Source organism: Zonotrichia leucophrys, chromosome Z, assembly GCF_028769735.1.
Source record: "Zonotrichia leucophrys gambelii isolate GWCS_2022_RI chromosome Z, RI_Zleu_2.0, whole genome shotgun sequence".
Lineage (NCBI taxonomy): Eukaryota > Metazoa > Chordata > Aves > Passeriformes > Passerellidae > Zonotrichia > Zonotrichia leucophrys.
This window is the reverse complement of record NC_088200.1, coordinates 15470024-15485294: the sequence shown is the minus strand read 5'-3', so window position 1 is coordinate 15485294 and position 15271 is coordinate 15470024. Positions and strand designations below refer to the sequence as shown.

Below are 15271 nucleotides of genomic sequence, written 5' to 3'. Positions count from 1 at the left end.
TGTCAAGGGAGCAGTTACCTACAAATGCATTTGTTAAATTAATGTATCTGTGAAAGCTGCTGCAGCTGATTCAATAACGTGTAAACTCAACCCCTCAAAACATACAGACATTTTGTAATATAGTCTACACAAACCAAAGCAAAAAATATTTTCTAGTGGGACATATTACACAAATGGTCACATTCAGAGTAAACATCAAACATGCATGTGCTTTCACTAATTTCTGTGATCTGAGAAATGCTGCCCTTTCTCATTTATACCTCAATAAGCCTTATCATCAATAAAATCAGATAGCTGCATAGGAGACTGGGACAAAAATTCTGAAGGAAAACAGCAGTTCTGTTCAGCTTACTTGGCTGTTAAAAATTGTAACGTTAAAGCATGAAGAGAAAGGGCAACCAGCTGTAAATGTGACATATTCTCATTTCTGGTGAAGGGACAATGCACTCACTTTCTCACCCAGACAGAGATGTTACAAAGGGCCAGTCTTGCCATAAAGACTGTACTGGTTAATACAGATTATACAGGTTAATACTGGCTTATATATTAATCATTAGAAAAATAACTTATACATGTATAACTTTTTTTTTAGCTGTCAGTTACAGAACAAGCATGAGTGATTATTAAGTTATTACAGAACACATTAAAATACAATAATATTGAAGTGTGATCAAACTAGAAAAACAAATTTAAGAAATAATACCAGAATATAGAGCCTTGTAGATAAAAAAGTGCTTATATAAGCTAAAAGCATCACTGGAATTTCAGGCACGTGTTTCTACAAGAGACATCAAAATGAAAAATTTTAATACATTTCAGTTCTCCATTCTCACAAAGTAGAAAGTTATTTAGACCCCTGCCTTGCAACACATCATTACAAATATCTGGAACAGTAGCGGAAAATCTGCAATCCTACACTTTGGATCTATCTTTCATACACTGCTGGAATAGCAGCAGCATTCAGAAACTGCCCCACTGAAAATTGGTGTGAGTTACTATGGGAAAGGCTACATATAAGGTATTATATGATTTTATCCCATGTCAGAAGATTACTCAAAATTTTAAATGTTTTTAAAAATTTGCTTCAATATAAACAAAAGAAGAATCAAAAAGGAAAATCAATAGATACAGGGTACAGAACTCTTACGGTCCAAATGATTAGCTGAGACAGATACTCTGCTCATCAGTGCTGAGAAAAAAACCAACAAAATATGTAAAAATACCTACTTTATGACAAAAGATGGAATTTCTTTAACTTTCTGCACTGCTTAAAAAATAGAAAGCACAATTCTATATATCCACCCTAGTTTTCTCAATTTTAAATGACTTTTTAATAATGACTTGATTATCAAGCAATTAATATAAAAATTTTTTTTTTTCATCACTGAAAGCCCATGAAAACTAAGTGGTATAATCAGTGTTATTTATGCTTACATGAAGAAAGCCCAATAATTTGCTTATTGGGCTGATTAAATCTTTAAAGTACAGACATAAAAGATTGCATAAAGGATAAAAAAATCTACTGCTTGCCATACCCTCTCTTATATTGTCATGATTATAAAAGTAACTTGAAAGAAGGACAAGAAAAATACAAATCACAGAAACATATGATTATGTGACAGAAAAACGTAAAATAGAATTAGAATTAATTAAAATTGAACCGATAGAAATGTATGAGATCAGATTTACTTGTAAATCTGACCTTCAGTTAATAGTAAAACTATTTTAATCCTGTAACTATATTTTTGATGTATCTGTTATACCTGATTCACTGAAAACATATGAAAATATTTTTTAGATTAGGCATTAAATGATAAAACTCGGTTCTAGCAGACATTGGTTCTAAGGCCACCTCACTGGGTAGGGCCTGGAAGTTTTCTTTGAGTTTTTCAATGACAGATATTATAAGCAAATCCACATGGTAAGATGGTTTAATTTTTTTATTTTTTTAATAAAGCTCCTTTTTAAAAGGAGACCACAGCTGTTTGATTTTTGAGTGCTAATTGAAGTGATTTATTACAATTACTATCTGAAAACATTTTTCATTCATAAATTTAATTCCTGTGTCAGTAATACTTTAATTCATTTAATTTTAAAGGACTAAAGAAAATTAAACCATGAAAGAACAAATTATGGTGATGAATTAAAAAATATTGGCTACCAAAACACCAAGCATGAAGAAAATATTAAGAATAAACATGCAAAAAAAGGCTGCAATTTTTTCTTAAATAACTATTGCAATGCTTCATTTTTGTTTTTCAAAAACCCCATGATTTCTCCAAGATAAAGTAAGCAGAGGAGAGCTGTAGTCAGCACCACAAAGGCACTCCCTTGGCACTCCAAACAAACAGCAAACAAATTAAACCAGGAAAATTACGAAGTTTTTTCATTTTAAAGACTGTCAACTCTCTATATAAATACAAAATAAATAATTAAAAAAAATACCAAAACGATCACCCAAATGCTACTTTAAAATAAAATATTGTATTTGTTCAGTGTTATAGACCAATGAGAGATTACAGCTGTTCTAGTTATCAGCTTGGCAACCACTGGTTTTATAAGAAAATTAGTCTGAACTGATCAATGATGGCAGAAACATACCTGAAGAATAAATATTAAGTCCTAATTTGCCTTGTGCTTGCTCCTACACCCAGTTTCCCTTTTGTAGAGACTCAATCTCTGTAGTTAATGCTTACTTGGGCCTGCATTTCATTCAAACCACAATAAAATCATTCATAGTCCATTTTTGTTTATTTATTCATGAAATGCTTAATACTGAAAAGCATTACGAGACAGAGTAATGCACAGGAAGTTTTCCAGGGATCTTGAGCATTTTCTCATTAATCTCCAAAACAATATTTAGAGAGACAAAAACATATCCAAGCTGTTCCTTGTCCTTTCACTGACATGATTTGCAGATGAATCCACAATCTCTCATCAACAGTACAGAAAGAAAACACACACGTCCCCACTAATTTCAACAATTTACCCAATCTCTAACAATCCTAGATACTCATAGTAGTAACCATAAAGTATCCCTTCCATACCTATGTCAGTGTTTAAATTGATGATTACCAAAACCACTTATGGGCACCAATACACAACAAGAATTGCCTCCCCACAGGCTTTCCAATGCTGCAAATCAGAAAAACAAGAACAGAACACAAGGCAATTACCTGCCACAGTGCCAATATGAAGTGTTAGGACACAAAGCATCAATAATAAAGAAAAACTTTTGTAAGGAGAAGTAAATCTGACTTGCCTCAACAACGTACTGAATGAACTTGCTATTCCTTGGTGTGATTTTCTCCAAGAAACTGCATGTGTCCTTATAATTGTTAAGGACCAGAGATCAGCTAAATAGCTGCTTTTGCAACATCCATCATTAAAATGTTAACTACAAACTATTTCATATCTCCTTAGAAAACCACTTTCTCTTTTGTGTACTTCCTTCCTACACGATGAGCACCTCAGAGAATACAGTGCTTCTAATGGTGAAAAATAATGCAAGAGTCAGTCAATTGGTTCAAATTTTTCTTAAAAGGCAGTTCCCTTCATATTTGCGGAAAACATCTTTTCTAAGAAATCAAAATAATTTTAAGTTCATATACAGTGACACTGTGCAGGGAACACAATCTTGATGGATTATGCACATTTTTGTTACTTCGTCCTCAATTTGGAATAAACAATTCTATCAATTGTATTTTTCACATGGGGAAGAGGAGATTTTGTTTAAATATTAAGATGTATTTAAAGAGATATGTAGATATACAATCACATTCAAACACACACCTCCAATTACTTTGTCAGATTTACTTAAAATATAATTACATGGACTTTTGCATTAGAAATAAAGCTATTTAAAATTTACTATCAAGATGTGAAATATACAAGGAACAAAAATTACTATTAATCATATTTAAAAATATTAGAAAACACTGTTTCATGGATTTTAACCAAATCTAATGCTCATCTGAACACAGCTACCCACATACTCTCTGTAAATAAAAACGCTCTTGAGCTTTGTCCTAATCATTTCCTAAGAAAATGCAAACAATAAGAATGCAATTAAATATGCAAGCTCCCAAAATAAAAAACCAAGTCCAGGTTCCCCCAGCAGAGCACAGTGAAGTGCTGTGCAGATGTAGACAGGGCTCCTTGGGAGGACAATGAGCCACCGTGCCAAGCTGCAGTAACGCAGGAGGTCCCCTGCTTACCTGGAGCACTGCACTGTGTCATGTAAATATAACTTCTCCAGCATTTAGTTACAAATTGCCATGCTTTGATAGCTGGCACCTGGAGAGAAACATCAGGTGAGGAACTAAAAGTACAGATGCAACCAACAGTGTTTGAGTCCTGGCTTCCTGCTTGCTAATTTGATTTTGATAAGCATGAACTGGTGTTTTCTGATGAGAAGGTGTACCATGTAGCCTGTTCTGCTGATGATCTTGGGCATGATGACTTTGCCTCAGTAGAGCTCTCAGTTCTTATCACCGTTGGACAATCAAATTTCAATTTTTCCATCCTAACCCAGCGTTGGCCTCAATCTTTTAATTGTATTTAAATGCAGTAATTTAAAAACAAAAGTAGTTTTCCACCTGGTTTTGCTTCTCCCAGTAATTTACATGTAAGAAGAGTGATTTGCATTTCATACTGCAAATACTAAAAAAACTAGCAGCATTGTTTTCAGTTTTCTTCCACTTTCTCACAATCCGGGTGCAGAAAATCTTTGCTGTATTGCTGTGGGTGTAGCAAAAAGGGGTGGGGGGGGAAGAGCAGAGGGGAGAGAAAGGTAAAGAAAATAGAAGGGTGAAGGCAGAGGAGAGGTATGAAAGTGAGAGTGAGGAAAGAGAGAGGGAGGGAGTCTGTCTGATATGAAAACGGAAACAAAAAGGTTGACAGCTAGAGTAGAAGTGCATATTTAATAGATTTAATATATTAACAACTACATGACCCAAGAATTCTGATTACAAGCTTTTTAGACACTTGTCCTAATCCACAACACTGGTTTTCCAAAATTTACTTTAAAACATCCCTGCACATACAATTGACAGCAAAAGTTGTATTAATCACATCCTTCTCCTTTTTGATTATGAAGATAAACTTCGTATTTTGTACATGGCAAAAATCTTTAACTACTATTCTCCCACTTTTCCTAACTCACAGCATGCTGAGAAGTACCTATGAGTTCACTGGCAAGTTTCAATAATTAAATAAATTTTATTATTCACAAAACTATAATAAAACCAAACTGCATCTTTCTTTCTAAATATATAAAACCTGTTTTCTTTCTAAATATATAGAAATTTGAATTACTCTTCAAACTAAAGCAGAGAAAATGAATAGGGATTTTTGTTCCTGCTTTAGTGAAGATAAAAGCAAACAGAACAAAGACTGGTGAAATATTTCAACTTATTACAGACTATCCAAGAGCATGATACAAGTGAATCTTGCTCATCACTGTATTATAAAATTAAGATGTGAAAGGCACAACTGAGGTGCTTCATGCTGCCTTCTGCTTGCAGCTCAGGAAATCCATTTTCAAAACAGACAAAATCAGCTCTAGATAAGACTTTAGCATTTAAATGTCACGTTGAAGGTATTGGGCTCAGGTGATCTGATTCAAAGGCTAAGATGAAAACATGTAACAGATTCCCAATGTGTCAAATGGAGCTATTAAAAAAGACACTGATATATTGTTCTGCATGATCTCTGCAAGGAAAAAAAAACACAAAAAAAAAAAAGATTTGTAATAGACAGCTCTCCTTGTGTTCCCCCATCTTACTGTCAGAACAGTAGAATGCTAAAACAGCTTTCCTAGGAAGCAACGTAGTATAAAAGGCTAGACGTAATTTTGGATTGGTGTCCTAGTACTGCCTCAAACAGAGAATGAATTTAAAGTAAATTATTCATCTTGCAGGTTTACACTGCTATGATCCTATAATTTTCTATAAATTTCTAATTTTTTTAATTTAACCTTTAGAAACTTAGTAACTGCTTTCTGCCTTCCTTTATTATGCAAAATGATGCCTGAGAGCGAAAGTACCTTTGTAAACTTTACTGAAGTGCAATATACTCATTTTTAAATGCATTTAAAATCTGAAAAACCTTTCCTTGCCTAAATTCACAAAAGAGTTCAAATCTGTACTTTTTTTTCTCCTTTACAAACTAAAAGGATATTAAAAATCCGCGTAATTGTTTTTGAAGAAGCAAACATTCTTTTAATTAAATCAAATTGCCAGAAAATGTCAAATAAACTGAAAGATGAATACATTGATTCTAAGAAGTTAAAGCTTTCTATTTTAAAATGGTATTTGGAAATCAGTTAGTGGACAAAACCAAAGTAACTGCACACCAGTTTGCGAATTTTTTACTGGTTTAGTTAGTCTTTCTTTTGCCAACTGACAGATACACATTAAAAAACATACATAGATCCATCAATACCATGGTAGCTGAGTCACAGATCTGGACTGTGCGAGTAAACCACAATCAATTCCTAATTAACATAAAAGATCTATCACAAACAATGGTTTGTCATAACTTGGAATAAATACCACTTGGAGGAAGAACAAATACACACATACCCACCTCCTTATCTGCTACTCCTTGCATCCAACACACAGCATTTTTTGTTTCCAGCTCAGTTCAAATGAAGTGCTCTCACGGGCTCTTGTTTCCCCATAGTAAAAAATCTTTCAGGAAGGATGGCTGAGCCACTTGGTGCAGAGTCATTTTTTTTCTCTAAAGGTTATAACACCTCTTGGCTTAAAGATTTTAGTGATCAAATTTGTGATGCTTTCTCTTTCTTCTAGTTTTATTTATGGTGGTTCCAATTTCTTATTATTTGTTATTACTTCCTCTGTTGGTGGGTAACTTGATGATTCTCAAACTTCCTCCTTTCTTCCTTCATTCTCCTATGCTAGTCTGTTTTGCAAAATAGAAGTCTGAATTTACACAGTATTATTCAAGGGAGATGGCAATACTTTATGCTGCACACTGTCTTCATTACTTACAGTCAGAAGTTTCAGTTCTACATTGTCTCCTTCCTGTCTCTATCCACAGAAACTGTTAAAGTCGCTTGTTAATGTTAAGTTGCTTGTTTGGTACACTATTCTCATCACACATGCTACAAAATACCACCTTCTGTCAAGTTGTATTGTCCTTCCAAGCAGGAAGGACAATAATAAAATTATAGGCCTCCTCCTTATAGTTTTTGTCTTTGTCTTTTAAGAATATCATGAAGATCTACTTAATATGGATGTTGAATATCTCTAAAAATAAATCCCATCTTTTTCACCAGCAGCACTGGGTACTATACTTTTTTTGTATCTTTTTCCATCAGACTTTCCTGTACTTCTTATATCTATGTGATGACAATTCTATACCTGTATACCAAGCAGCCAATCTCTTCTGTTTTCACCCAGTGAGTCAAAAACTCTTGCTCCAAATTCTTGTGTTGTGACCCATCTTACACCAGTGAAGCCTTTGGGGATCCTCTTCCTGGAGACACTAACAGTGCCCTTTCCCATCTTTAGCACAACGTCACAGGGAAAATGAGCAAAATCAAACAGCTGTCCTGCAGTTACTGTAACAGTGAGGGAGCAAACAGCGGCCTTTTATGACACCTTCCCCAAGAGGAAGCACCTTCCTCCTGCAGTGACTCCTGCAAGGCACTGAAGTGAGGATGGCAGAGGGAAAGCAAGGGCAATGTGAAAAGGTGCTCTACTCAGGTTTGTTTTTCAGGTATGATTCATAGTGAGTTACTGTACTTTCTGCATTTGTTTAATGAAGACAAAGGTTTTAAAGGCTGGAATAACATGTTGGTTTTTTTGGTCTTCTACAGCTTTGAGCAAATTGTCACTGCTTAAATATTTAATATCAGCCATCATAGCAACAACAAACAATGATAAGTGTACTCTGTGGATACTGAATCTCTTCGTAGGGTCCCCCAGAAGTCATTAGGTGTCCTTCCCCATAAATATTTAATAAAGATTTGATTTCCAGGCACTTCCACTGTCTAAAATGTTCTCTTGAAAAGCCCGTGAAACCACACAATTGTTAAATAAAGACCAAAGAGGGAGGGATATTACTTCTGCACTTTACAAAGTTTGAGCACTTTATGTTAAACGACACATGGTGTTATTACAGCTCTGTCTTGAATAATGATTTTAATTTTATATTTCATCAACAGAGACTGACCATTGTGTTGCTAGTAGAGGGTTAGAAGTGACTTATCTGGTTAATATTTTAGACAGAGGTAACCATTCTGCAGCTTACATGTTAGAAGGGTAAATGGATGCACCAGATGTATAATCAAGATAAGAGACCATGAGGTGGCCTTTAACCAATATTATTTCTAACATTAACTCTGCTGTGGGGAAGAAAAGTCAAGCCCGGGGAAACCACAGTAAAAATCAAGATTTTATTGTTTTGCTGAAACATACTGAACATCAAACGTAACTGTAACTCAAGTGTATATCTGAAAAAACATGCACGATCTGTGGGTAACATTGCTTTCAATCAGAGAAAATGGTATTACTCTATTTTTTTTCTATTTATATATCAGTGTGATACTCTTAGGCATGATGGTATGGGAATATCCACACCCAGGGATACCTCAAGCGTTATAAATTTAAGAAACATAAAAATAAATTATTTTCATATTTATTTTTCTCTCTATCTGCACTGTGTATGAATGTTTAAAAGTTTGAAGACAATGTCTCTGAAGGGGTTTCTGAACACAAAATAAATAAAACTACTTCGTTAATATCACATTAGGGCTTCCATAATTATATTTATTACTGAATAGCTATGGTACTCAATAACAATAAACATATTCATTCTGCTTTCTATCCCCCCATTTATTATAACTTTCAAAACTTGGGTTTTTTTTTTTTTTAATTGTCTTTCTTGCTAGTTCTTTTGCATGAACAGCACAAACCGTTAACAGCATGAACACCACAAGCCATTTAGAGCATTCCCTTCAAGGCAAGGATTTATCCCTTGGAGCTTTAAAGAGGGATAAAACGAAGACACTGACTTGAATGGGTTTCTCACAGGCAGAAGTTATTAGATGAAACTCATTACAAAGAAGTGGAAGAGAGGGCAGGAAGGCTGCTAAAAAACCTCTGGAGCCCTGGTATCGGGAAGGCTGGTACACCTAGAGGCGACTGGAGGAACAATGTCGCCGACTATGCTGACAGCTCCTTGCTGACAGATCCCTCTGTTTCTCCCTAACAACTTCACTGAACTTGATGGTTTTCATTACAAGCTCAACATAAATTCTCACAGCCTAGCTGAAATACGTTTTGCATCCTCACAAGCACATATACATTATTACACTAGGTAACACTGGAATTACCCAGTACATTGAAACTATTTGAGTCACACTGTGCCCCGCTGTTCTTTTGTATATTTCATCCTATCTATCAAATTCATCATTCAAATTTTATGCTCCATAGGTCAAATACCTGACCTCTGCATGCTCTTTAAAAGTATGAAAAGACTGTATCTGCTTTGAAGGTAAGCAAACATGTTTCTGGGAAAGAAAAGAGTAATGACACACTTCCATCTCCAGGTAAAACTCACTACCCTTGATGAGTGCCGTGTGGAAACGCGCCTAGCCACAAGTGTAGCAGTTCACCCTGAAGAGCCCTTCCCCTGCACCCTGAGCATGGCAGGGCAGTGTCCCTGTGCCAGTCACGCCCTGGCACCTTGCTGCGCCACAGGCACCTGAGGAAGGTGCCAGGATGCTGCACCATGACTGCTGCAGGATGGAGCCCTTGTCCCGCAGGCTGCAGTACTGCTGTACAACTCTGTAACGTTCCCTCCTGCTTACCAGGGATCCTGATAAGCTCTCTACTTGGGAATCCATTTCTCTGGCAGGGATGCTCTCATTAACAGACAAAAGGTTCTTTCAGAAAGCAGGTTTCTAGAAATATGTTGAAGCACTGGCAGTTTACTAACCATTGTTTTAAATTTCTGCTTTTACACAAATAAACAAGAATATATAGTGTTTAAATGTATAAACACACTTTTGATCCTTCACAGTGTCTTTGAACCCTGAACAGATGAAATCTTCCATTAAATGAATTTTTTGCAATCCAAGTGTCTTTGAACCCTGAACAGATGAAATCTTCCATTAAATGAATTTTTGCAATCCAGTCTCTGTAATCTCTAATTCCTAATTCCACAAAGTTTAACAAGATGGAACTTGCATTATCTTAAATAACAGTGCAGAAAAAAACTTATGCTACAGCTGAATTATTGTTTGAAACACAAGTATAACTCAGTTAGAAACCACTTACTGTACCATTGTTTAGCCATATTGGCTGGTTTGTTGGACAGATCAGTCTTACTGTGTGACTAAGACGCTCATAATGGTTTTATTTCATTTATAATTTAATTCCATGCTTTGATATATGTAAAACATCCTGAGGATATCCTTTACATAACATTAAGAGCCTCTAAATTTAAGCAGAACGACACCCACTTATTACAATCCTGTGTTATCTAATGGCAGAAACCTTTCAATAACCAACTATTTCCACTTAAAGAAAAACTGATTTCTAACTGGGTGTATAAGAAAAAGAAACTCCTGTAAATAAGCACATTTTTCAAAAAATGTTATTTTAAGTTTGAGGTGGAATATTCTTCTATATAGGTATTCTAAAACTAAGATCCAACAGCATTTCATTTCTCAAAGCAATTAAATACAAATTATCTAGTATGAGGATTTTAGTTTTGCCATTTTCATAAAACCCCAGTAAAATAATCAGTGAGTGCACTATGCTAGGCTGAGAAATGCATGGAACATTTGCTATGAATCAGCTGCAAGAAAAAAACAAATTATCTACAATCTCTTAACTGAAAAAAATACTTCCTTTATTATGTAGGAGAGAATTACTATATTTACTTTTACATGAAAAAGAAAATGCATTAACATATGCTATGTTAAAGATGAATAATGGCTTTCTAAGGGAAATGTAAATTTATGACACTTTACTAATAATGGAATCAAAGGAGCTTTCTAGTTGTATTTTCAAAATTTAGCAGCCATCGTGCAGTTATTTAATAATTATTTCATATAGATTCCATTAGAGAGATCAGCCCCATCAAAAACTTTCTGCTACCTTGAATAAAATACCACATTCTTTGCTATTTAAGGTTCTCCATCAACACCAAGTCAGGCTACTGGCTGCTGATTTTCGAGCACATAGAATCACTCATGTTGGAAAACATCCTTCATGATCAAGGCCAACCACTAACCCAACACTGCTAAGTCCACTATTAATCTATGCCCCACTGTATGTCTTTAAATTCCTCCAGAGATGGTGACTCCACCACTGCTCTGTGCAGCCTGTTCCAATGCCCAACCAAACTTCCCCATGAAGAATTTTTACCCAATATCCAATCTAAGCCTCTTCTACCTCCAGCTGAGACCAATTCCCCTTGTCTGTCACTTGCTAACTGGGACAAGGGCCTAATCTGGGTACAGCTTTCTCTCAAGCAATTGTAGAGATGATAAGGTCACCTCCGAGCCTCCTCTTCTCCAGGCTTTGTCCCCCCAGCTCCCTCAGCTGCTCCTCATCAGACTTGTGCTCCAGACCCTTCCCTAGCCCTGCTGCCCTTCCCTGGCCATGTTCCAGCGCCTCAGCGTCTTCTTCGGGTGAGTGTCCCAGAACTGGAGACACAATTCGAGGTGGTGCCTCATCAGTGCCCAGCACAGACAGCAGTGAGTAGGATTTTCTCTGCAGTAAGCTATGGTGTTTTCTTAGGCTGTATCTCAAATGGGTTTTAAATGGTGTAAGTTATGGTAGTAACTCTGGACATAAATGTTATTTTTGTCCTGAATATAATTTTCTGATTTATGAGATAGAAAAGTAATTTTCAACTTCTAAAACACCTTACTTTATGGAAAAATAAAAAAGCAAGCAAACAAACCACTAAAAAGGTAACAGGAGCACTATTCAGTTGGAACCATCTGACGTACTGAATCAAGACTGAGCTAGGACTTTGTATTTCATTGGAAGAACCTGCTGAAGAACAATATCGTGAATCAGGCTTTTTATGAGAAGCGTGATTTGAATTAGCTGACCTGATACTTCAGTCAACTGCAGAAAACAACAGGCAATTCCCAATGGGTTTGTAACGTGCTTGCACCTATTTTTGACAAAGCAGGCAACTGGAACTGAGGCTTTTTAAGACGCATTTTAAGTAGAGGGCTGAGAATATGAAGCTGAAGTCAACTAATGAAAGTGATCTTGAAATAAGATTTCCAATCAAAGTCCCTCTGAATTTGCTAGATTACAAGTTTTGAACTTAGTAGTCTCCTCTTTTTTTCCTTATTTTCCAGTCATTAAGAATACAAAATTCTGGTGAAACAAAATTTAACAGAATGAGGAAGAATGACAAAAAACCTGTTGCAGACAAAGCAAAACTCTTCATGTTCTTAAACTCAGAAGTGATTTAAAAGAAATGGATACTGTATCAAATATGTAAGCATAATGGCCTGAGAATTTAGGGACAAAATCAGAAAGAACCAAGCACAAACTGAAACAAAACCTGCAAGGGGCAAAGAACAATACAGATTATGCAAAAAGTATGCCCAGTAGTTGGAGGAAAACCTGGAAAAAGATTGCTATATCATTCTACTGCTAAGGAAATCTGTCAAAAATGAGATCCTGAAAGGAGGATTAAATGCCTTTCTTTACTTCTGACTCTCTAAACTTCACCAGACAGTTAACTCAATTACAACAATTACAAAGGAGTGACCTGGATGATGGACTAAAATCTCTTTAAACCAAAAAGAAAGCTTGCTCCTCATCAGTGGTGATGTGGTCCTCAGCCGGAGCAAGAAATATCCAGATAATGTTAACATAAGCAGTAAGACCCTGCAATAGATGGTCTACAAATAAGATTAAATCTTAAGGAAGGTATTTTTAAAGATAGAATGGAATAATTTCAACTAGAGATGAACTTCAAGCTTCATTTTCTCTGGCTTTGTGACAATCTACTCTGAAGTGGCTCTGAAAACCTCTGCATAGTGACCACTGCCATAATCTGGAAAATGTGACAAGGTATGGAATATTATGCTGCTTCTGAAGAGGTTTCAGTAGTTTGAACTCCATCACTTGACATTTGTAAAATACTTCCACAACCACTGCAGTTTGCAGGGAAAAATCATAGAACATGTTGAAGCCCCTCCATGATTGTGGTTTTGTGGGTTTTTTGGTGTGATGCTTTTGATTTTTTGAACTACTCATGTTGCTCTTACATAAGGTCAAGGAAGGAGTAGAGGAGGGGTAAGAGAATGGAAAGGAAAAATATGAGGCAGATAAGAGGCAAGTAATATACTAAAAAGTAATATATTAAAGAGAAAATACTGTAGCCAGTTCTTTACTTTTCTACAACAGAAATTCAAAGGGCAATGTTATTTTCTTTTATGTACTTCCACGTCTTTTATGTACAAGAGTATTTTGAATGAGCATCTAGATTATTATTATATAGGATTATTTTAGAGCCATTCCAAATCACAAGTTAAAAATTACAGGTAGGCAAGGTTCTCATACAGTGTTAACAGACCAGCAGAATGCCTCACTGCAGTTAAGACACAAGTGAATACAGCCCAGCTAACTGAACCACTCCCATTGTTTATTCCACCTGATCTCTTTAGCATGGAACTCACCACAGGAGCATTAACCTGAGCCCCTAATGCTTCCAACCCCATGGTCTGAATTTGCCCTTAAAAAAATTCTCTAGATCATGTCAGTGCCAAGAAGCCAGTCTCACACAATGGTTACTACCCCAAAATCTATTTTCATCCTTCTTTTCATTCCCTGATAAGCAGCTATCTGGTGCAAAATATCCAGTACTTGCATTAACTTCACATTTATTTTTGCCTGCTCATGAACTGCAGCTGCAGGTCCCAAGCTCCTGCAGCCCAGAGGCCTCAGCTGCACTCTTCTGACTGGCTACTGTAGCTATTTGAGTTTGGCTCTGAGCCTGTCCCTCAGATTTTTTCATCAATTCAAGTAAAAAATAGCTGCAGGAGGAAAACACTGACTGGGCTGTTCTCAATAGATTCTGAAGAAGCAACACAACAATGTGTATCAGTGGAGTTGTGCAGAGTGCATTAGCATATGTTTCACTCCCAAAGTACAACTGCAGTGCGCTGAAGAAGACCAGCAGAGTGCTGTTACGCTAAACCCCAAAAAACTACCTGAAAAGCTGTGGCAGGGAGACGTCATTCTACAAAATCTTGTGAGGTCACCCTATGAAGACAAGGGTAGGACTAGGTGATTCCCACAGACATCTGTGACAAAGATTTTTCATGATTCTGCACTAAATTCAGAATTTCCCTTATCTTTGCAAGCTTCACTTTTACTGTCCGCCTTGTTTATAAAATGCAGTATGTAAAACAAGCATTCAGAAAAGTTTAAAATATTTAAAGAAGAAAGTGCTATAAGTGTTGCTTCTCTATTTTGAATTATAAAATAAGGAATTGACTATTTACCTTTTTTTTCTGCTGTTTTTGTTTTTCAGTTGTGTTAGGGTTGAATAAGGTGACTTGACAAGCAAGTGAATAGCTGAAAGACTATGAGCTCATGCACAAATATTTAGCATAATGTACAGAAACTGCAAAAGCTAGGAGTTTTGAATGCTCGAGGAGCATCCAGAAGTGATTTGTAAATAAAAAATTCACTGATTTTCCAAGGACCAATCATACATAAGAAATTTCTCATCAGCTGAGTTACTACTTGAGTGATTTCAGCGGTTGTAGACTCAATCTCTTTAAAGCTTGTTAAATCATTTGCAAGCTAGTTTCTGTTTGAACCCAAGACATTCATGCCTGAAGTTTCTAGTGGAGAAATGACAGTCATAAATATTTCTGCAAACTACCAGAGCAACAAAATACACAGTTTCCAAAAGACTATCATTCTGCTATTCCTCTGTTAGGACAGCACACACTTACTTTTGTAGAGTTGAGAGGAAATATCTTTAAGGTGGTTATTGGCAATTCAGACTGAGAAAAACTTCTGTAGCATACTCAGTAGGAATAACTAAAAGAAAATATAAAACTACCACCATAAATATTTGGTGACAGCATTTAATAGCTAATTCAATAACTGGAACTAAAGAATCAACTCATCATTGCATATATGTAAAGATTTAACTGGTTATAGCATTAAAGTTGGAAAATTATTATGTGGTACACACAATATTTCACAATAATGACTGCTATCTTGTTTATCACTGTTGTAGACATGGG

General features: G+C 35.8%; 1 protein-coding gene across 1 annotated transcript in view; it reads right to left on the bottom strand.

The window, feature by feature from the left end:
* The window catches only part of FBXL17 (F-box and leucine rich repeat protein 17), a 275571-nt gene that overhangs the window by 117892 nt on the left and 142408 nt on the right, over positions 1–15271 (bottom strand). The window lies entirely within an intron of this gene.